The sequence below is a fragment of the Lampris incognitus genome, chromosome 4, assembly GCF_029633865.1.
Source record: "Lampris incognitus isolate fLamInc1 chromosome 4, fLamInc1.hap2, whole genome shotgun sequence".
NCBI lineage: Eukaryota > Metazoa > Chordata > Actinopteri > Lampriformes > Lampridae > Lampris > Lampris incognitus.
In genome coordinates this window covers 42,750,107-42,775,245 of record NC_079214.1, presented here as the reverse complement: position 1 = coordinate 42,775,245, position 25,139 = coordinate 42,750,107, and positions in this window count along the sequence as shown.

Sequence of the window (25,139 nt, the reverse complement as noted above, 5' to 3'; positions counted from 1 at the left end):
ACTCGAGAATGATGAATGTCATGCATGCTATGATGTACAGACTTGGCACGAAATCCTTGGTCACTGCAATTATGATGATGTGTTAAAATTGGCAAGTGTCATTAAGGGAATGAGTGTTAAAGGCAAAACTGAGTGTAACTTGGTGCCATGTGAAATATGCATTCAAGGTAAATTTGCCCAAAGCAGAAATAGAGAGGCAGATGTAAAAGCTGAACTGGCGCACACAGATTTAGCTGGCCCTATAGAGCCAACAGCCAAAGGTGGATTCAAGTACATTTTGGGATTCACTGATGATTATTCAGGAGCAATGTTTACTTATTTTTTGAAATCCAAGAGCGACACAGTGAAGGGCACAGAAAAGTTCTTTGCTGACGTTGCACCTTATGGCAAAGTCAAATGTATCAGATCGGATAATGGTACAGAATTTATGTCAAGAGATTTTCAGTCACTGCTTAGCAAAAATGTCATTAGACACGAGACCTCGGCCCCTTACTCGCCTCATCAAAATGGGACATCCGAGAGAAGCTGGAGAACATTGCTTGAAATGTCTAGATGTATGTTGCTTGAGAGTGGCCTACCGAAAGAACTGTGGACATATGCAGTTCAGACTGCTGCGGTTATCCGTAACAGATGTTATAATGGGCGTGTAGGGCAGACTCCATACTACATGTTGACCGGGAAGAAGCCTGATCTTTCCAAAATTTATATTTTTGGCTCTGCGTGCTATGCATACAAACAAAATAAGAAAAAGCTTGATCCCCGATGTGAAAAGGGTATTTTTGTTGGTTATGACAAGAAGAGTCCTGCATACTTGGTATAGTATCCGGACACAGGGAAAGTGTTTAAGAACAGGTTGGTGAAGTTCATTACAAAGAGCGCTACTGAATGTCAGACTCAAGACAGACCAGGAAACCAGTGAATGTGTTCTGCCTAGAGAGGGCGCTAAGACCCAACCACAAATCGAGATGACGAGTCAGAGTACACAAGATGTAGAGCAATGTGAGTCAGACACCAACATGAGTGGGGAAGGTAGTCGTCCAAGGAGAGACCGGAGACCTCCCCCGTATCTAGATGATTATGAGTGTGATGACCGGGTTTTAACCAGCATTGACTACTGTTACAGGGTTATTTGTGATGTACCCCAAACCCTGAAACAAGCCCTAGGCTCACCAGTGTCCTCACTATGGGCTAAAGCTATGCAGGATGAGATGAGTTCCCTGAGGGAAAATGACACTTTTACCCTAACAACATTGCCAGAAGGTAAACATGCAGTGGGGGGCAGATGGGTTTACAGCGTTAAGGAAAACCCAGTTGAAACCACATATAAAGCAAGATATGTAGCTAAAGGCTATAGTCAAATTGAAGGGATAGACTATAGTGAGGCCTTTTCCCCAACCGCTGATATGACCTCTGTACGCAGTTTAATGCAGGTTGCTGCACAATATGGTTTGGAGCTGCACCAAATGGATGTAAAAACTGCATATTTACATGCTCCCATTGACTGTGAGCTATACATGGAACAGCCAGAAGGTTTTGAGGTTAAGTCTCAAACTGGTGAGAGACTAGTCTGTAGGCTCAACAAGTCACTCTATGGCCTAAAACAGTCAGGACGAAACTGGAATAAAATGCTGCATGATTTCCTTTGCCAAAATGGTTTTGTTCAGAACCCAGCTGACCACTGTGTTTACAGCAAACAAACTGGGAGTGAGAGAATCATTTTGATTATCTGGGTCGATGATCTTCTTATTGCAGCGAGTGACAGTCAAACCCTCAGGAATGTGAAAGAGCTATTGGGAGACCAATTCAAGATGAAAGATCTTGGTAAACTAAAACATTTCCTTGGTATTGACTTTACACAGGGAGATGGTGAAATAAAGATGAACCAAAAGAGGTACATCACAAAAATCCTGGAGAGGTTTGACATGACTCACTGCAGACCAAGATCGACCCCATGTGAGAACAAACTGAAATTTGATGATGAAGGTAACCCTGTTGATTCGAGGAGGTACCGAGAAACGGTTGGCAGTTTGATCTATGTAATGACAAGTACTAGACCAGACCTTAGCTTCATTGTAAGTAAACTGTCACAACACCTGTCTGACCCAAGAGAGCAGCATTGGGTAGCTGCAAAGCATGTGCTCAGATATTTGAAGGGAACTATTAACCATGAATTGTGTTACAAGAGAAGTGATGTGAACCTTAACCTTATTGCATTCAGTGATGCTGACTGGGCCACAGACCAGAATGACAGAAGAAGTATTACTGGTTATTGTTTTTGCCTCTCTGAAACGGGTCCTGTTATCTCTTGGAAGTCTAAGAAACAACCCACTGTTGCTTTATCCACATGTGAAGCCGAGTACATGGCTTTGGCGGCCACTACACAGGAGAGTATGTATCTTGTTCAACTGTTGAATGGGATGGATATGGGGTGTGATTATACACCAGTGACTATCCATGAGGATAACCAGGGTGCCATTGCTCTGTCCAAGAATCCTGTATGTCGTCAAAGGTGTAAACATGTTGACATCAAATATCATTTTGTTCGGTCTGCACTTAGTGATGGAAGGATAACTATTGAGTATTGCCCCACATCAGACATGGTTGCAGATAATTTGACTAAACCTGTAACTAAAGCTCTGCTTGACAGGTTTGTTTCTTTTGTTTTTGGTATGTAAGATGTTTTTATTTTCTTTGCTAGATGTACCTGACAACTGCATACTGTAATCAGCCTAAGAGCAAGTGGGGGTGTTGAACACTGTCTGTCTTGAATGCCCTTATGTTGACGTCACTGTGCAGAGGGGGGCGGGTGATTACTCTACAGGTGCTGCTAATTATGCTTTTCAATAAATAAACGGCCGGTTGCCCTTGTTTGGCATTCCGGTGAGACCAGAGATCCTATGGCTACCGTGTATCAGTTTGTCCCCGTTAATAGTGCTTTCTGCTAGCTATATGTTACCTACACAGTCCTGATGGCAGTTGCAACAGTATTGTTTATAAGGGTGGGGATACCTGCAGTCAGTTGAGACTGAAGAGGCCACTTAGATGAGTGATGAAACTTCTTTCTCAATAAATGTTGTGTCCAGATGAACTGATTCAACTTTCTGTGATTTCCTTACCTGTATTATTGAGCATGCATAACGACATTCAGAGATAAACACTTTAACTGCAGCCTATAGAAGAGTAGGTCAATGTTGGAGACAAACAGAGGCTACCTGTTAGTGCTTGGTCAACCAAAAAAAAAACCCAACCTATTTTTGTGCCATTCTAACGCATTTCCATCCATCTTGTCTTAGGCACCTTTCTTTTCCAGAAATGTCTAAAGTGGTACCCAACCATGTTCCATGGAGGGTTTGCAGGTTTTCATTCCAACCAGATGCTACACCAGCTGATTTCACTGATTAGTCCTCCTCTTTGGTCGAAGGCATGTTAATTAGTGAAATCAGTTGGTGTAGCATCTGGCTGGAATGAAAACCTGCACAGTCTTCCCCCATTCCCCACAGTACATGGCACTACTGATTGGGCTAACTTCAAACTAATAATAGGAATCAGATTGAAAACATTTCTCTTGGCAAATCGTTTGGATCTTTATTTCAGTTTATATCAGCCATGATGATATGTTTTTTTCTGTCAACGTAAAGTAAGGAGTATGCTTCTTGCTGAACATACAGGTTAACCCAGTAATATTTAACAATGTGTCATGCAAGGCCATGATGTATATAGCAGGTTTTCATGCAACCCCATCATCACACCAGCTGATTTCACTGATTATTCCTCCAGTATCTGGTTGAAAGTGTGAAATCAGCTTGTGAATTGTTAGGTTGGAAGGAAAAGCCATGTAGACATGGCCCTGCATGGCACATCCTTGACTATAAGCTCTTAATAAAGGTTACGACACATCAAACAGTTGTACTCTCCTGCACATCCCTCTTCACAAGTTATACTCACAACAGACACAATATCATTTTGTTTTCAAATACATATCCTCCTTTGAACATTCATGGTACCACTTTGCCCAGTTCGGTTTCTACTTATCTACAATTTCTACCAGTTTGCCAATCAAAGTGCAGAGGGCTTGTAAACCAATGAAGTGGAGTGAGGATGCTGCAGTCATTGCTCCAAGATGTTTACATTCTGCCAGTGAGCGGTGGGAATGAGCTTGAACAAAACTGCAGCGGTGTATTATTTCATCTGATATAAACCTATGTTTTTTTTTAAAATTATTATTATTTTTGGTTTCCTCATACCATGTCAGTTATTGATTGTTATTCATGACATAAGATAAGATACTTTATTGTCATTGTATACATACATTGAAATTTCCTTTGGTGACTCTCAGACCAGCACCACCAGACAAGATAAATGATTAAAAAAAACAAAAAAAAGATAAAAACAAGGACAAACAGCGTTTAGTATAAACAAGTGAGGTAGTAAAAAAAAGTGAGGTAGCAAAAATGATAATGAGACAATAAAAGACAGCAGTGGCTTTTAAAGTTCAAAATAGTGCGTAGGATTATTGCACATAGTTGTACATATTGCAGTGGCTTTAGCACCAGTTAGTCCTCAGCAGCTATAGGTAGGTGTGTGTCAGTGGCGGCTGCTGATCAAAATTTTTGGTGGAAGCAACAACCCAACCAACCCCCCCTATTATATTTTTAAAACATCCCTTATTGATTTCAAATGAGCAGCCAAGCTAGACCTTTCTGACTAGACCAAGCTAGTCCAGACTAGCTTGGTCTAGTCAGAAAGGCACAAACTGATGAAGCCTCTTGGATGAGAGGCGAAACGTCTTCACGGATATATATCAAGTCCAGTTGCACTCGATTCAATTCCTTTGGATAACCATGACGACGACATTGCACAGTACCTACGACAGTGACATTTTTTTTTTGTTTGATTCACAGAGGAAATAGTCATTCTAATGAAATGTTGGCATCTAAAAAAGATGTTTTAAGTGATATGTGTGTTAGGTTTTTTGGTGAAGCACTGCTTCACCTGTTGTCTTATAGAAACCTTCTCTGGTGTGTGTGTATGTGTGTGTGTGTGTGTGGGGGGGGGGGGGGGTGGAGGCTCCAGCTCTGGGGAAGAAACTGTTCCTCAGCTTGTTAGTCTGGGTTTTGTTGGTGCAGTATCTTTTCCTTGATGGCAAGGGAACAAACAGATAGTGACCTGGGTGTGCTGTGTCTTTGCAGATGTTGCTGACTTTCCTCTGTAGGCGCCCAGTGTACACAGCATCCAGGTCCAGGATCACAGCTCCCACAATCCTCTGTGCTTTCTTTACCACCTTGGCCAAATACGTCCTATTCTGTCCTGTGCAGCTGGCATACCACACTGTGACAGATTGACAGATGATGCTTTCTATTGTACTTCTGTAAAAGTTGACCAGCAGCTGAGAGGGGAGACCGGCTTGTTTAAGTTTCCTGAGGAAGAAAAGCCTCTGTTGTTCTTTTTTCACCAGGTGGGAGGTGTTGAGTGACCATGTGAGTTCTTCGGTTATGTGGATTCCCAGGAATTTGATGTTATTCACAATATACACCTCTTCACCATTTATGTGCAGTGGGGGGGGGGGTGTCTTCCTGGATCTCCTAAACTCCACAATGATCTCCTTTGTTTTACTGGTGTTCAGTACCAGGTTATTGTTTGAACACCACCCAGCCAAATGTTGGACCTCCTCTCTGTAGTGTGTCTCCTCGTTGTTGGTTATGAGTCCCACTATATAGTGGTGTCATCAGCAAACTTCACGATAGTGTTGGTGTAGTGAATGGGGGTACAATTGTAGGTGAAGAGGGCTGGACTGAGCACACAGCCCTGCGGCACACCTGTATTCAGGATGAGGGTTGAAGATGTATGGTTACCTATCTTCACATTTTGTGGTCTGTGAGTAAAAAAGTCCACAATCCATGAACAGAGTGAGGGGGTTAATCCTAGGCTGCAGAGTTTGTGTACCAGTTTATGGGGGATTATTGTACTGAAAGTGGAGCTGACATCAATAAAAAGCATCCTGACATATGTGTTTGGATGCTCCAGGTGGGACAGGGCTGTATGAAGTGTAATTGAGACTGCATCCTCCATAGATCTGTTCCCCTTATAGGCAAATTGGTGGCTGTCCAGATCTGTGGGGATGATGTCCTTGATGTGAGAGAGTATAATCCTTTCAAAGGACTTCATAATAACTGGGGTCAGGACAACTGGGTGATAGTCATTGAGGCAGTTGACTGCTGTCTTCTCGGGTAAAGGTACAATGGTGGTGGATTTAAGGCAGGTGGGGACTATAGCCTGTTGTAAGGAGAGGTTGAAGATGTCGATGAACACCCCTGACTTGGTCAGCACATGTCTTCAGTGTGTGTCCTGATACCCTGTCTGGTCCTGCTGCTTTGGAGATATCGATTCTCCTCAGAGTGGATCTCACCTGATGGTGCTGTAGGATGAGTGCGTTGTCTTCCTTGGGCAGTGTCATTTGGGCCCTCACTCCACTGTTCCGCGTTTCATAGCATGCAAAGAACCGGTTAAGCGTGTCGGGGAGTGTGGTGTCATGGCTGATGTGTGGGGTGCTGCATTTGTAGCTGTTTGTAATATGTTATGTTTTTGATATTTGTAATAAGTTATGTTTTGATACCTCTATACATGCTCCGGGGATTGCTGTTGTATATGAAGTGCCCCTCAATGCGCTGCTTGTACCTCCGTTTAGCCTCTCTAATGCCCTTCTTCAAATCCCTCTGGGCGTTTTTGTAGGCCAGCATGTCACCTGTCCTGAAGGCAGCATCTTGAGCCCCGAGCAGAGACCGCACATTCCTGTCCAGCCATGGGTTCTGGTTTGGAAATACCTTGATAGTTTTGGTGGTTAGTACTGTCTCAGTACAGAGAGCTTCAGCTTGTTTAAACAAATTAACAGGCAATTAAACAAGATTTTGCAGTTTTTAACAAATGATATTTAGAACTACACCATGGTTGTAAATACCATTTTATATAGGTGGGAAAATCACATATCATTTTGGCAAAGATTATGCTCCATTAAGTAAAAAAAAAAAGAAGAATAAAAAAAGAACATGAAAAACCACTGCTGGTTGTGTTGTTTTATCTTTTCATAGTTTCCTAAACAAGGCAAACTAACCTATTCCGTTCCACCCAAACCTTCATCATTCAGTTGGTTCCTGTTGGATATCTTCTTTTTTATGTTAGAGGCATCTTTGTTTAAATTTGCCGAAGAGGAAGCTTAGATTTGACTGGATACAATTTGACAAATTATGTGTTCAGGTAATCGCTTGTCTTTGGGATAAATTAAATGAGAGTTTTTGACAGCTGGCCACATTGAGCACTAGGCTATTAAACCCAGACAGTACAGTGAAGTAAAGAGTGTTGAGCAAAACACACTTAAACCTGCAACAGGCTTAGAATGGGTGCCAGGTCATCTCATTTAGGCCCAGTCCAAAATTAGCTGCTGCCCCACGACCATGTTCAGTAACAATTTCGACTTTCTATGATTTCCTCACGTGGATTATTGAGCATGCATAAAGACGATGCTATTTTCAGTTTCCCTAAGAGGATTTGTTGACAGCAAAGAGGGGTTTTCTTTTACAAACTCTTGACCGGGGGTCAAACAGAGGCCAAGAGAATTAAGAAATCCTCAGGGGTATTGGGTCCTGCTGCATTATGCCCATTAATGTCAACAAGGGACGCATACGTCCGCATTCCTCTGCATTTTAACTGAATTTTACAAAACCGAAAATAGATACCACCAAATTCATACTCTATGTAACAAGAACCTATGCTGTGAAACTGTGCTCAGACAGCATTAATTAACAGTCGAAAAATTACTTTTCATCTCCGTTATCACCATAACTACTATCTCAAACAGACATTGATAAGCTTGATTTAATTGTTTTGTTGAACACATGTCAGCATATATTTCTATGTCTGTGTCTTATCAGACACATGTTGTCAGTTTCCGTTTCTGAGTCTCCTTGTTTTACTTATGGTGATTGTCCCTTCTTGGATATATGATGCTGATTGGTTGTTTAGCTTATCAAATATGCGGAAGAGGGGGAACGGTGGCAGCTATAAATGTATAATAAAAATCCTGGATGGAGATATTGTAAGCGGTTCTTGATAATTAGTAAAAATTGTCTTTGCAGGTGCAGAGCCTGAACTCCACTTGCAAATTAACTCTGTCTAGGACGCATTGGCATGCAAATTACCTGTGTTGTATACCAAGCCTGCAGACAGCACAGGTTAAAAACATGAAATACAAATAAAATTAAAAATGTAATTTCAAGCATAAAGTAAAGAGAAATAGTCATCAAAACATACTTTTATTGACCCGTGAGGGTGGATGGTGTTTATTGATATTGTTCATGACTTAATATTTATATTAATCTCAATTTTGTTTATGAATATAAATGCAACTTTTCTTTTTTTTGTGCAGATTACTACTTTTGTTAACACTTTATATTAGGGTACACATATTCATCATTAACTAGCTACTTATTAGCATTTATGTTAGTGGCATACTGGCCCTTTTTTAGTCATTACAAAACACTTAATAACACCTTATTCTGCATGACCATATTCTGCCATTATTAGGCCATTAAGTAAGAGTTCACCCTACATAACCTCCTAATTACTGCTTATTGATAGTAAATAAGGAAGTAGTTGTACATTAATTATGATCTTAATATGCTTTGCTCAGTATGGGCCTTATAAGGGGGTAATACCGCAAGAACAGTTATTCTCCCTTAATAATACTTAATAAATATGGTCTATTCTTGTGGAACAAAACACAAAACTACAAGTGTTAATAGTGTCCAAATGACTCTTTTTAATTCAGAATATGTTCCCCATTCTAAAATGGGGTGTTGCTCATATTTAATTCGCAAGTAGTTTGACACTTATTAACCCCCACATATTCCTTATTCTAAAGTGGCCTTCTTTTCACAGTTAGTAAATCCATTGCAGCACACAACTACTGCAATTAACAGACAACAAAACAAGCACAAGTCGAAGTTTCTCCTTTATTAATGAACTTGCACAGTTGCAAGACAAAAACCCACACAGGTCAATATAAACTTGCTTTTTAGAAGCTAAACTACATTTGCCAAGGCTCATACCAAATGTTCTGCAATTAGTATAAAGTTGTACAAATATTACAATTTCACAATCCAAACTTGCTCTACAATTTAGAGCTTTTTGCTGTGTACTAAAAGACCACAAAGATAAAACATAAAACCTAGGTCAATATGAACAAGCTCTTTAGTAGCTAAACTAGCTTTTTCTATATTTCACAGTACAAAATACTTAGTGGAAATCACTTGAACACTTAAACACTTAAAAGCTTAAAACGACTAAAGTAGCTGACTAGACTTTTTTAATACTTCATTAACAAGGGAAGAAGTTTGCCTCTGGATTGCATATCCTCTATGATAGTCTTTTTCTCAGGGGTAATGTGGGTGGCACACTTCTTAGTGAAGGACAGCAGGGTCTCAGTTGCAGGATCAAACTTCAGGCTGTTGAAGGCTTCAGGGTCCACAATCTTGAGCTCTGCAATTGGAGCCGTCATCTTGATGGTTCCCCTATCCACACCATTGATCCTGAAGGCTTCAGTCATTGTGCAAACATGGCTGAAGGTTTTCAGGGCTTTTTCATACCTGTGAATAATCTCAGATGGCCCTTTGACTGACACACACACACACACACACACACACACACACACACACACACACACACACACACACACACACACACACACACACACACACACACACACACACATAAAAACCCATGAAGGATGAGAACAAATCAAGGTTTATGCAGCTGAAATTTCTGCCACTATAAAAAAGTATAAAGCATATTCTAGGGATATGATAATATGGTTATGTATTTGTAATGTAACATATTGACTTGTGATGTATCTTTCCATCCCTAGTATATTCAGATCTAGAACTGAAGATCAGTACTGTACGTTTGCTTCATCTTTTTCTTTAGATTGGATTAAAATGTGCTGCAACAAAAAGCCCATTTACATATGTTACTCGTGTGTGTTATCCCTCCACATGTCAAGCCTAACCAGATTAAGGTATTCTCCCACAAAGTCATTGTTTTGACCTTCACCTGCTTTGTTATTCATCAAACCAACAGTTCAGTTTTCTGTTGGGCCACTAAGTTATGTGAAAGTGATTTAAGTTTTGTATGACCTTTATGTTTCTACTTTTCTGTTGTGTGACATTTGTGTTTCTACTTTCTGTTATTCTTACGCTGTGTGAGGTTTTGAACAATCAACCAGCAACACGAGCTGTTCTCATAAACAGTAATGATGCCACATGCTACTTACCTGTCACGTTATTCATCTTCTATTCTCAATGTCTGAAAATATATGTCCGACCAGCCGACTAAAAATCACATTACTTTTTTTTTCTGTCTACATTGTTGACATTATAGTAAGTAATTTGCTCATTTGTGAAAATCATCAAGGCTAATTAACAAAAACATACACACACACACACACACACACACACACACACACACACACACACACACACACTCCTCCACTATCCATATCGATGGGCAATTTAAAGACTCCATGTTACTAAAAATATACTTCTCTGTCAGAGGAAACCAAAGTACCTAAAGGAAACCCACTCAAACAAGGGGATCTATCAAGTCATTCATTCATTCATTCATTCATTCATTCATTCATTCATTCATTCATGTTACAGTAAGGTTTCAGTACTATTTATATTTGGCTATGAAAGATTTTGCTTTTTCATGTTGCATTGTCTGCAGAGTTCCAGTAGATGACAGCAACACATCACTCAAATAGAAACGCCTCATGTTTCTATTATACTGATAAGATTGAAGTTAAATCGGAATTAAAAGTCATAACTACTGTCATTAGCAAAATGGGTGTCACTTCCTCAAAGACAAGATTGTTTATCTTAAGGACAATTTGTAATTAGAGACATGGGATCTGGGAAGGTGCAGGTAATTACATTGTTTGATGGTTAATGTATGACCTTGTGAGTAAAAAAAAAAAGAAAAAGAAAATATCAGGGTAAGGAAAGAGACTGAAGAGGACTATTAGTATTCAATTTCTTCTTTAAATGTTAATACACACCATTCCCAGCACACAGGTGTTTAATATTATTCTCTTGTCAGATGTTTCTGATTAAAACTCCACCGACAATACCTGCACATCTTTGTCCTAAATCTCTCATTCATGATCACAGCATGCTGTGTGTGTGTGTGTGTATGTGTATATATATATATATATATATATATATATATATATATATATATATATATATATATATATATATATATATATATATATAAATGGCTCTGTGAATAGTAACTACCCTTTTGACCCAGTTCATCTTAATCCTAATGACAATATTATCATGATTAGATGATCCCTACTCATACTGATGACTCATTGTCAGGCAATTCCATCCATTCTGTAACACAATTTGAAATGGAAATCAAGAGAAGCTGGTTATTGGCAAAGTCGATCTTTTAATTTAATTTTCTGCTGTAGAATAACAGTTGTTGATTAAATATATGCTGAATTAATTGCAGCTTCTCTGTGCAGTGTCACCAAAATGAACAGATGCAACAACATTGATTTCAACTAAACACAAACAATGTTATATCAACTAACACGTCAACAAATAGGTTAATGTTTTAAGGTAACCCTATAAATAGCAATAGGATCAAGGAATCCACAACGAAGCCTATATGTAAAAAAAAAAATCCCTTTTCCCCAGCAACTCAACATTCCCATTTTCAAAATTAGCTGGCCACAGTGCTGTTATTGCTCTTTCTATTGTTGTGCATTGTGATGTTAGTGATCCTTTCATGGGACATAGAGAATATATATTAGTTTTTTTTCTTCAATCACTAACATCCTTTTATCTCATCTGTAGTCACATTTTCAAAATTCTTAAGTGAATTAGCACAACATCCGTCTGTTGTGGAACATACCAATAACCGTGTTATTTTCACGGAATATTCACAATGCTTACATTTTCTTTACATACAAGCTTTTAAAAAAATTTTTTTTTTACCAATTTATCCAATACCAAAATTATGGATCTTTCTTGTCTTATTTACAAATGTTTGCACACAGCATGCCAGAAATGAAAACCTAATGTTCAAAACCTTAAATATCGTGTAAAGCCTCTACTTCGGCAACAACAGCAGCTCTAAAGCTATATTGAAACAGCTGATGAGCATTTTTGAATGAACGGCTCATTGAAACATTGAGAAATAGCTTATTTAAGTCGTGTACAATAGACCACCACAGCTGATTCCATCTCAGTCGGAGACAGACATAGCCATGTGTTGAAGTTCTTTCAGTTACATGGACATAGACCGTAAAAAGAGGTCGTTTTGGATTGTTTTTGTTCCTTGTGGACACAGAACAGCACAGAAGAGCAGAGAGAGAAAAAAAATCATGTCTGGACAAGAGAAAGGAAGAGTTGGATGATGGAGAGGAAGGGGACCAGGCAGAGGTGTAGCTGGATCAGAACAAAGGAGAATGAGAGGAAGGGGGAGAGAAGTAAGAGTGTATGGTGGTGTTCAGAAGAGAGAAAGAGCTGATGCCACTGATGAAATGAGAGCCACTATCATAGACCATGTGATAAACTGTGGTCCATCACTGAGAGGGGCTGGTGAAAGAGTCTAGCCTAATCTCAGATGGTCAACCCTGGCTTCCATTTTCAACAAACCAACAAGTAAGTAATGCATTTCACAAGGGCTTCTTCTATCATTACTGTTGCTGTGTCCCACAGTAACTGTAGGCCACCAGCCCCCACCAGTAATCTTGTATTTTCCTCTAAAGGACGAAACATCTTCCTCCCTCTGGGGGAAGAGGAAAGCTCCTCAGTGAAGACCAAGAGCATGCCATTGAAGGATTAAGCATTGCTGACAATGCAATAAAACTGAGACAAATTCAGACCAGAATTGTAGAGGGCAACCTCGTATTTCACAATGTGGAAAACATCATTAAGATGCTTTCCACATTGTAGTATATATCAATATCAATCACACGTATATATCAGTATAAACGTGGAAAGAATCTTAATGATGCTTTCCACATTGATATAGATATATACTTCCTTCTAGTGTTGATATGATTATCTACTGTGCCTTTACTGAGCCTGTGCAATGCCTGGATAACCTGCTGCTGTAACACGAATTTCCCAATTTGGGATCAATATCTATCTATCTATCTATCTATCTATCTATCTATCTATCTATCTATCTATCTATCTATCTATCTATCTATCTATCTATCTATCTATCTATCTATCTATCTATCTTACCTGTCTGTCTGTCTGTCTGTCTGTCTGTCTGTCTGTCTGTCTATCTGTCTATCTATCTATCTATCTATCTATTTATCTATCTATCTATCTATCTATCTATCTATCTATCTATCTATCTATCTATCTATCTATCTATCTATCTATCTATCTATCTATCTATCTATCTATCTATCTATCTATCTATCTATCTATCTATCTATCTATCTATCTATCTATCTATCTATCTATCCATCAGCCTGATTACCAATGCTCGGACTCTGACTAAACACAGAGTTTGAATAAAACAGCTGTACACAGTTCTTTTTTAAAGGAACAGTGAGTGGGTCAAGGAACTTTGGCACCAATATGTCCAGGTATAGTGTCTATCCAATATGTCTTGTTCTATGGCAAGTTTTACACTATGCTACTCTTCATGTAAACATGGATTGACAGTACATACAGTAGGGCATACTGAAAAGCATTTACAATTACTATGTTTGATTTCTTTCAAAGAGTCATGGAGTTGGAGGCTAATTAGACTCCGCATGAAATCATTTATGTAGAAGAGGAAGGGTTTAACCTGGCAAAAACTCATCGGTGGGGTAGAAACGTTATCGGGAAAAGGGCCAACGGTGATGTGCCAGATCAGAGAAGAGCAAATATCGCATGTGTGCTGTAATCTCCAGTGTTGGTCTGGCCCTGCAGAACTGCCAGATCTTTCCCTAGAACACTAAGGATCTTCTTTTGTTTTTAGATGACCTCCACCAACAACTGGTGCCAGAAGCAGAAAGGGAACAGGTAGGAGGAAACATGAGAACATTTGTGATTACATGGGACAATGTAGCATTCCATCATTCACATGCTATCACACACTGGCACATCCAAGAATGGGTTCCGTTTTCTCCCCATTACTCAACTTTCCTCACCCCTATTGAGGAATTTTTTTTCTACGTGGAGGTGGAAAGTGTAGGATCATCGGCCACATGACCAAGTGTCCTTCCTGGATGCAATGGATGCTGGCTGCAGAGACATCTCAGCTGAAGACTTCCAGGGGTAGATAAGGCATGCCAAGGTGCATAGCAAGAGACGACATAAAATATGATGTGGATGAGAACATGTGGCCAAACACCGAAAATTGTATAGATTAAAACAGAACTGTGTATTTTTGTGTTTTTTTTCCCTCCTGTGCTCTTTTTACTGTATTATGCATTTTATTTTTACACATTTGAAACCAAAGACCTTGTATGTTGGGTTATTTGTTGATCACTGGCAGCATTTTCATGTTGCTACTACAGTAAAGCATTTACTGCAGCAATTGTCACTTAGATTTTTTTTCTACTGTATATTCTAGAAAGTAAAGATGACTCATTCACTTTTAGATAATATGTTGCCAAAAATGCACACGTTTGACACACAACCAAAAAATGTAGAGTGGTTTACAGTAAAAGGAAACTGGACTAAAAGAACAATAGATTTCATATTGTCAGGGTGGGCAATCTTATCCAGAAAGGGCCGGTGTGGGTGAAGGTTTTTGTTCCAACCAAGCAGTTACACACCTGACCCCACTAATCAACCAGTAGAGTCTTTGCTGAGGAACTTGGTTAGGAGACACGTGTGTAATTGCTTGGTTAGACCAAAAACCTTCACCCACACTGGCCCTTTCTGGATAAGATTGCCCACCCCTGGTTGTATGCAGGTAGAACTGAAACATGGAAAGTAATGCAGTTTTTGTAATGCCATCAACTTAGTATTTTGAAGGTCGTGTTATGATTGACTATATGTTCCTCTTGGCTAGAAAACGTGCTAGGGTTTTGAAAAAAATGATTTGATATTGAGTTGGGTTTGCCGTGTATTGATAGTCAGTGTATGTAGAGAGGGTTTTTTTTTGCATTTTGAAATGTAGTTTGTATTTAATGAACAAGTGTGATTTTCAGCAGAAAATTAACTATTTGGCTAATTGTGTGAAGTAGGTGTGTTGCTTTGTTAAGAGTTCAGAAAAAAGTATTTTAAGTAAACACTATTTAGCATTTGTAAAAAAAACTAATGCAAGGAGATATTTTGGCATTATTATTTTTTTATTTCTGTTATTTTCAACTATAGACATTCATGTCCATTACACTAAATAAATTATTCTGTTATTTTAGACACCCAGAATACAGGAATAAAATTAAACAGTTAATAGACACTCCTTGAAGATCCTGAGGATTGTTTTATTCAAATGCACTTCACCAGTAATCTAGATAACAGCTTTCAAAATTTTTCTTAAATGTTGATGTTGATTTTAGAAAATACTAATGTGTAATGAATGGTTGGTATGTCAATTTATATTAGAATGTGCTTAAAATGAATAAAGTGCTTTGCTATAATAACCTTTTACATTTGCATTGTATTTTACGTGCCATCATATGAATTCATCAGAGCCTAAAAGCGTTGTGTTGTTGGCCTTACCGACAGCATTCCACAACTGAAACCAAGATTCAAAAGACCAGTGTTTCCTCTGCATTCATCCAGTTTTGGCAATCAAATGCCAACTAAACTTTTTTCCTGATAGGAGTGTAACCCAGAACAGTATTCTACTGCTAGAGCCCATCTACTTCAAAGTTTGATAATTTGGGCATTCAGAAATGTCCCTCTGTGCACCTCTGTTATACTGAACTATTATTTGCATGCTTATGACCTTCCTGTTGAATGAGTCTTGACACTCTCCTCTACCATTCCTCAAAAATAAGGTGTTTTCTTCCACAGAACTGAACCTGACTTAGATGTTTTTTGTTCATCACACCAATTCCAAAGTCTGTGGCACATAAACATCTCAGGAATGCATCTGTTTTTGAAATGCTGGAACTACAATTTCTGGTACCAACTACAATCTACTACTACTACTACTACTTTCGGCTGCTCCCGTTAGGGGTCGCCACAGCGGATCATCCGTTTCCATTTCTTCCTGTCTTCTGTGTCTTCCTCTGTCACACCAGCCACCTGCATGTCCTCCCTCACCACATCCATAAACCTCCTCTTTGGCCTTCCTCTTTTCAGGCAGCTCCATATTCAGCATCCTTCTCCCAATATACCCAGCATCTCTCCTCCACACATGTCCAAACCATCTCAATCTTGCCTCTCTTGCTTTGTCTCCAAACCATCCAACTTGAGTGGTCCCTCTAATATAATCATTCCTAATCCTGTCCTTCTTCGTCACTCCCAGTGAAAATCTTAGCATCTTCAACTCTGCCACCTCCAGCTCCTCCACCTGTCTTTTCGTCAGTGCCACTGTCTCCAAACCATATAACATAGCTGGTCTCACAACCATCCTGTAAACCTTCCCTTAACTCTTGACTGGTACCCTTCTGTCGCAAATCACTCCTGACACTCTTCTCCACCCACTCCACCCTGCCTCCACTCTCTTCTTCACCTCTCTACTGCACTCCCCGTTACTTTGAACAGTTGACCCCAAGTATTTAAACTCATATGCCTTTGTCACCTCCACTCCTTGCATCCTGACCATTCCACTGTCCTCCCTCTCATTCACACATAGGTATTCTGTCTTGCTCCTACTGACTTTCATTCCTCTTGTCTTTAGTGTATACCTCTACCTCTCCGGGCTCTCCTCAACGTGCACCCTACTCTTGCTACAGATCCGCGAATATCATCGTCCGTGGAGACTCCTGCCTGATCTTGTCCGTCAACCTGTCCATCACCATTGCAAACAATAAAGGGCTCAGAGCCGATCCTTGATGTAATCCCACCTCCACCTTGAACCCATCTGTCATTCCAACCGCACACCTTACCATTGTCACACTTCCCTCATACGTATCCTGCACCACTCCCACATACTTCTCTGCAACTCCTGACTTCCTCATACAATACCACAACTCCTCTCTCGGCACTCTGTCATAAGCTTTCTCTAAATCTACAAAGACACAATGCAACTCTTTCTGGCCTTCTCTATACTTCTCAATCAACATTCTCAAAGCAAACATCGCATCTGTGGTGCTCTTTCGTGGCATGAAACCATACTGCTGCTCGCTGATCATCACCTCTCCTCTTAACCTAGCTTCTATTACTCTTTCCCATATCTTCATGCTGTGGCTGATCAACTTTATACCTCTGTAGTTGTTACAGTTCTGCACATCGCCCTTGTTCTTGAAAATCGGTACCAGTATGCTTCTTCTCCACTCCTCAGGCATCCTCTCACTTTCCAGGATTGTGTTAAACAATCTAGTTAAAAACTCCACTGCCATCTCTCCTAAACATCTCCATGCCTCCACAGGTATGTCATCAGGACCAACTGCCTTTCCACTCTTCATCCTCTTCATAGCTGCCCTCACTTCCTCCTTGTTAATCCACTGAACTTCCTGATTCACTATCCCTACATCATCCAACCTTCTCTCTCTCTCATTTTCTTCATTCATCAGGCCCTCAAAGTATTCCTTCCACCTTCTTAGCACACTCTCCTCGCTTGTCAGCACATTTCCATCTCTATCCTTGATCGCCCTAACTTGCTGCACATCCTTTGCAGCTTGGTCCCTCTGTCTAGCCAATCGGTACAAGTCCTTTTCTCCTTCCTTAGTGTCTAACCTGTCATACAACTCACCATATGCCTTTTCCTTTGCCTTTGCCACCTCTCTCTTTGCTTTACGCTGCATCTCCTTGTACTCCTGTCTACTTTCTTCATCTCTCTTACTATCCCACTTCTTCTTTGCCAACCTTTTCCTCTGTATAATTTGCTGTACTTCCTCATTCCACCACCAAGTCTCCTTGTCTTCCTTCCTCTGTCCTGATGACACACCAAGTACCTTCCTAGCTGTCTCCCTCACTATTTCTGCAGTGGTTGTCCAGCCATCTGGCAACTCTTCACTACCACCCAGTGCCTGCCCTAACTCCTGCCTGAACTCCACACAACAGTCTTCCTTCTTCAACTTCCACCATTTGATCTTCGGCTGTGTCTTCACTCGCTTCCTCTTCTTGGTGTCCAAAGTCATCCTGCAGACCACCATCCGATGCTGCCTAGCTACGTTCTCCCCTGTCACCACCTTGCAGTCTCCAATCCCTTTTAGATCGCGCCTTCTACATAAGATATAGTCCACCTGTGTGCACTTTCCTCCACTCTTGTACGTCACCCTGTGTTCCTCCCTCTTCTTGAAATATGTATTCATCACAGCCATTTCCATCCTATTCGCAAAATCAACCACCATCTGTCCTTCCACATTTCTCTCCTTGACTCCATACCTTCCCATCACCTCCTCATCACCCCTGTTCCCTTCACCAACATGTCCATTGAAATCCGCTCCAATCACTACTCTCTCCTCCTTGGGTATCCTCTCCACCATGTCGTCCAACTCACTCCAGAATTCTTCTTTCTCATCCATCTCACACCCAACTTGCGGGGCATATGCACTGATAACATTCAGCAATACACCTTCAATTTCCAGCTTCATACTCATCACTCTGTCTGACACTCTCTTCACGTCCAGCATGCTCTTGACATACTCTTCCTTCAGAATTACCCCTACCCCATTTCTCCTCCCATTTGCACCATGGTCGAAGAGTTTGAACCCGCCTCCGATACTCCTGGCCTTATTCCCCTTCCACCTTGGTCTCTTGCACACACAGTATGTCTACCTTTCTTCTTTCCATCATATCAGCCAGCTCTCTCCCTTTACCAGTCATAGTGCCAACATTCAAAGTTCTGACTCTCACCTCCACACTCTACCCTTCCCCCTCTCCCACTGCCCCTGGACATGCCTTCCCCCTCTCCTTCTCCTTCGCCCAACAGTAGTATAGTTTCCACTGGCACCCCGCTGGTTAACAGTACTGGTGGCAGTCGTTGGTAACCCGGGCCTCGACCAATCCGGTATGGAAATCTTATGTATGATATTTGATTTGGCAAAGATTTTACGCCGGATGCCCTACCTGATGCAACCCTCCCCATTTGTCCGGGCTTGGGACTGGCACTAAAAATGCACTGGCTTGTGCATCCTCAGTGGCTGGGTTCTGCTACCTTAACTCCAATTCACAATTGTATTGTACTCCATTTCTTTTTCCTTTGGTTTCACGTTTTCCACATTACACTTTCACATTTTTTCCCCATAGGGCAGCGATCCCCCTACACCCTTTACATGTCTTCTTGTTTTAGCCTTAGACCTATGCCATCACATAGTCTTTTCCTCAGCTATACCAGTCCGCGGTAAGTCCTCTGGTTTCTCTGGTCAGAGAGAAAGGCGTGCTGCATTCCACCTTTTTCCTATCGCTCAGTATAAAGGTGCTCAGCCCAGTCTGTTGCTGCACGGACGAGGGGTCGGTGTACTGTCTCTCTCCCTTTCCCATGAGGAAAGGCTTGCGTACCCTAACTTTATCACCAACTGTGACCTTGGGAGGTTTCACACCTCTCTTGGCGTCCATGTAGTGTTTACTCTTGGCCTGCTGTATGACAACTCTGGCCCTGATTTGATCGTGTTTCCCTCTATCCTTGGGAGGTGGTAGAACATTTAGCTTTGAAATCTGCAAGCGGGAGTGCGGTCAGGAGGGGAGAGATCTCAGGCTATCTCTGTGAATAAGTCTTGCTCAGAATCCACAGCCATGCTGGAGTTGGTCAGGTAAACACGTGAAAGGCCGTCTGCCACAACATTCTGATTACCTGGGCGGTATTGCACATCGTACTGAAAAAACATCAGCCTAGCTGACCATCTTGCAATCCTCATACCAGCTCTGTTTATTCATTTGGTGTTGAGGAGAGTGGTGAGAGCTTGTTGGTCAGTTCTGAGTGTGAACCTGTGTCCCCACATGTATGTTTACCATCGTTCCACTGCCCATACACAGACCAGGGCCTCTTTTTCTGTAGTGGAGTACTTCCTCTTGGCAGCTGACAGCGTACGGGAAGCGAAGGCAACAATGCGTTCAGCATTGTCTGAGTGCCACTGTGTTAGGATAAATCCCAACCCGTAGTCTGAGGCATCTGCAGTGATGAAGGTAGGTAGCTTGGGGTCATAGATGGCAAGAGTTGGACTTTTCAGTCGCATTGTTTTAAGTTTAGTGAAGCTTTTGTCTGCTGCATCATCTCACTGTAATTCAGCCTGAGTGTTTGTTCTGAGCAGCTGTCACAGTGGCTGCACCATTGTAAAATAATTTGCCTTCCTTTGGTGCGTCGTACCATAACAGTGTGTATGTTATGCCCATGTACAAACCCTCCTTCAGATGCCTTGAGTGTGGGGAGAAACAATGAAAGACTTGGTGAGAGGACAGTGTCTCCCCTTTTCAGGCATGTTCCTCCCACAGTCCAAAGACATGTAGGTCAGGTGAATCGGCCATACTAAATTGCCCCTAGGTATGAATGTGTGTGTGTGTGTGTGTGTGTGTGTGTGTGTGTGTGTGTGTGTGTGTGTGTGTGTGTGTGTGTGTGTGTGTGTTGGCCCTGTGTGATGGCCTGGCAGCCTGTCCAGGGTGTCTCCCCGCCTGCCGCCCAATGACTGCTGGGATAGGTTCCAGCATCACCGCGACCCTGAGAGCAGGATAAGCGGTTCGGATAATGAATGGCTGGATGGATGACTGGCAATGTTTTTATGATGCTTGTGACGATATTGATGAACTTTCTGACACTATCTCGTCTTACATCACATTCTGTGTTGACTCAGTTATCCCAAATAAAAAGGTTGTTACTTACCCAAATAACAAACTAAAGGGCGCAAATCGGTTATTAATAAAAAGAAAATGATTTTTTACACCAGCGATCCTCTCGAGAAAAAGACTGTCTCCAAAGAAGTGAGGAATGAAATAGCTAAGGACAAAATGAGGTATAGGGAAAAAAAAGAAATGCACTATAGCAGTTTTGACCTTAGAGCAGCCTGGCAAGGGATCAAATCAATGGCCTCCATTAACCAATATGCAAGTGAGACCAAGCAACTTATCAGTGTTAATGGAGTAGAGGATGCTGATCTGTCAAATAGTTTTAATTATTTTTTCTCTCACTTTGAAAGGTCTGATTTTACTCATAATGTTTTTAGGTTGAAGGAGTCCGTTGTACCTCAGAATAATATTGTGATATCTCAAGAACGTGTCACAGCCTTATTTAAGAAAATGAACATAAGGAAGGCTGCTGGCCCCGATGCCATCTACGGGTGCACTCTTCACTACTGTGCTGACCAGCTCAGTGAGGTCTTCCCTAAACTCTTTCAGATGTGTGATGACTGTTGCCAGTTACCTTCAATCTGGAAAACGTCCACTATCTCTATTCCGAAATCAAGAAATTCCAGAGAACTAAATGAGTTCAGACCTCTTGCACTTACATCACTTGCAATGAAAAGCTCTGAGAATTTTTTAAAAGATGAGGATGTCTCCCTAGCTGATTGCAAACTAGACCCCTTGCATTTTGCTTATCAAGCTGGCAAGGGTGTGGAGGATGCAAAACTCTTTATCTTTGACAAAGTATATAAGCACCTGGAGAAACCCAATTCTCATGTGAGACTTTTATTTGCTGACTTGTCTTTGGCTTTTAACAAGATGCAACCTCATATTTTAGTTAATGGAGTTATGTCCAATGTCCTGGTCTCAAACAGGGGCTCACCCCAGGGTTGCACTCTTCCCCCCCTGCTTTTTATTTTGTGTACAGACAGCTGCAGGTCTTCTAAAGAGGGTAGCTACCTGGTAAAATCCTCTGACGATACCACACTGTGTCTCTTCTTCAGGGCTCGGAGTCAGATCACAGTTGTGCCCTACCTGCTTTTGTTGATCGGTGCGATGATAACTTTCTTGACCTTAATGTGTCAAAAACTAAGGAACTTATCATTGATTTTAGGAAGAACAGTGATAAACTCAAAGCTAGCACTACACATGGCGAGGATGTTCTAATTGTTGACACTTAAAAGTACTTGGGAACACTGTTCGACTCCCAACTGAAGTTCGATGTGAACACAGATTCAATTGTCAAGTGTGGACAACAAAGAATTCACTTAATGTGGAACCTTAACTCCTTTAATGTCTGTAACACCATCTCATGTATTTTCTACCAGTCATTTATTGAAAGTCTTTTAACTTTTTCCTTTATTTGTTGGTTTAATGGGTTGACTGTGAGGGACAGGAATAGTCTAAACAGTATCGTTAAGGTCTGCTCCAAAATAATCAGAGTCCAGCAGAGAGACTTGTGCTCCCTCTGGGAGAAATGTGTGGCCCAGAAAGTAAAAAGAATTATTAGCCAATCTGACCACATCCTGTCCAGTGAATTCACTGTAATGCCCTCAGGCTGGCGCTATAAAGCGCCCCCTAGGAAAATGAATCACTATTCTAAGTCCTTCATTCCTTCTGCTATCAGGCTGTTAAAAGCAGAGAGTAGTCATTTTAAATGAACGATTTATATTGTTTTAAACCACAATAGTTGGTTTATACTTTGTTTTGTTTTTCACATGGCTTGTGGGCCTGTACGTTCACTGAATGTTGTATTGGAATGTAATGTGTAATGCATCTTAAGATGCTTTATTTATTTATTTGATTCTTTTAACTTAGGTGAATTTTTATCCTTCGCCTGGTCCTTGTATGAGTCTGCATGCAAGGCCAGACGAGGGTGACAGTATGTATCTCTTGCCCATGTACTGATCTGCCTGTTTTCTCTAACATACCGATGAGGGCCACTTGCCTGCGAGTTTGTGTAAAATCTGGGTAGATTATAAAACTGAATTGCCCTTCTGGGATAAATAATGTCTGAATCTGAATCTGAAATCATCAATTTAATTTTCTTAGTCATTTTGGGTAAAAAAAAAATCATACTATCGACAAGGGCTGTCCAGAAATTTTGGTGGGTACCCTGCACCCCCCCACCCCCCATGCCCACTATTTCCTCTATTCCTGCGCTTATAATGCCACATCACCATTTCATTATCACATATTATGTTATGAAATGGGCTCTGTTCAAATTCTGCACTAACAAATTATGCCTTAAAGAAAGCTTAGATTTGACATCCTCTCATCAAAGTAATATAGCCAGTCAATATTCAGTTTAGACCAATTCAGTCACATTAGAGCAGTGGGGTTTTTTTTGGGTTTTTTTTTTTTCAAGAAAGAAAGGTAGAAATAATGGTGTGCAATGACATTCTAAGAGATCATATCTTTGGATCTGTTCATGTAACAGAGACTAAATGCTAGACCTTAGTCTCTGGCTCTGCACTCCTTTCTTAGCAGACATTTGTGAAGACACAAAAAAGAGCCAATTATATTACAGTTTTTCTCGATTGCTTAAACACAAAATCTGGTTCCTGTAGCTCAAAAACCCATACCCTTACACCATTCCCAAAGACACACACACACACACACACACACACACACACACACACACACACACACACACACGCACACATACACACGCACACATACACACACACACACACACATTTCCCATAACCATAAACAATATTCACCTGTTTCCACATGTTTCAATATTCAAAACTCTTTCTGTAAAACTTTACAGAAAAGTGGCCAAATAAATCATTCATTGCACCATGTTCATTCATCAAACACATGCTCTCAATATAATTATCTCAAGTCATCACAGCCTAAGGTCAAAGGGCACACCTTTCTCCAGGTGTAAACACTAAACGTCAAAGATTTGCAGGGTCAATAATTAAGCTACTATCTCACTGGCCAAAAAACCCGCAAAAAACTCGCTAATGTCCTCCTTTGGTCAATGTAAAAAGGCGGATGTTAGCGGTTGTTTTGGCCAGTGGGAAAAAGTAGGGCCTAGAGGCATGGCCATGTGTTTTGGAACAATGGATGCAAACAATGCTGAAGTTGCAAGACAATGGAAAGGAAGAGGATGAGGATGACAACAACATAGACAAGTAATCTCAGATGAAATCCATGCCACCCTAATTCATCATGTGCTCATACATGGGAGGACTCTGAGAGAAGCTGGACAGCTAGTGCAACCCAACCTAAGCCGTTGCATGGATGCATCCATTGTCCGTACTTTCAGAAGGGAAAATAGGCAATTTGCCTTGTTACTGTGATACATGTAATGTTGCACTGCATATAGACTGAATCTCCACTTTGTTCTCAGTATAGTTTTTACCACAATAATGGGGGACTATAGGTCAGTAATGGTCAAATTTCATTGTTGCAGAACTGAGAGGCGGCCATCTATTGCAGGTAGGCGGAGACTTCCCACAGCTTAGTGGAAGACTGCCCTGGTGAATATGGTGCTGGCCAATAATGCCATCCATTTGAGGGAAATTCAAGCCCAAATAGTTGAAGACCAGGATTGTCTTCCAAGGAATTGACAGCATCAGCATTTCCACCATTGACCAGCTCTTTCCGAAAAACCACATAAGGACAAAGCAGCTGAACTGTGTGCATTTAGAAAGGAGCTGCCTTCTATCGCTCTAAAATCCTATCCTCTGCCTCTAATCCTAAGAAACTCTTTGAAATCTTCTCTACACTTCTTCAACCCCCACCTCCTCCTCCTACTTCCTTCCTTCTCCTGATGACTTCGCTAACTTCTTTGACAAGAAGGTAAACAACATCAGATCCTCCTTTTCTCACCACCCGGTTAGTGCTGCTTGCACTATCCCACCCTCTGCACCCTCCTTCACCTCTCCACCTCCCACCCTATCCCACCTCGCTCCCCTCTCCCCCGACGAGGTTCTAAACCTCATCACATCCAGTCGCCCAACCACATGCTCCCTTGACCCTGTCCCCTCCCCTCTTCTTCAGTCTATATAGCACCTGAACTCCCTCCCTATGTAACCTACCTCATCAACACCTCCCTCGAGGCAGGATGCTTTCCATCTGCCTTCAAGACTGCTAGAGTCACCCCCCTTCTCAAGAAACCATCACTTAACCCCTCTGATGTAAAAAACTACAGACCAG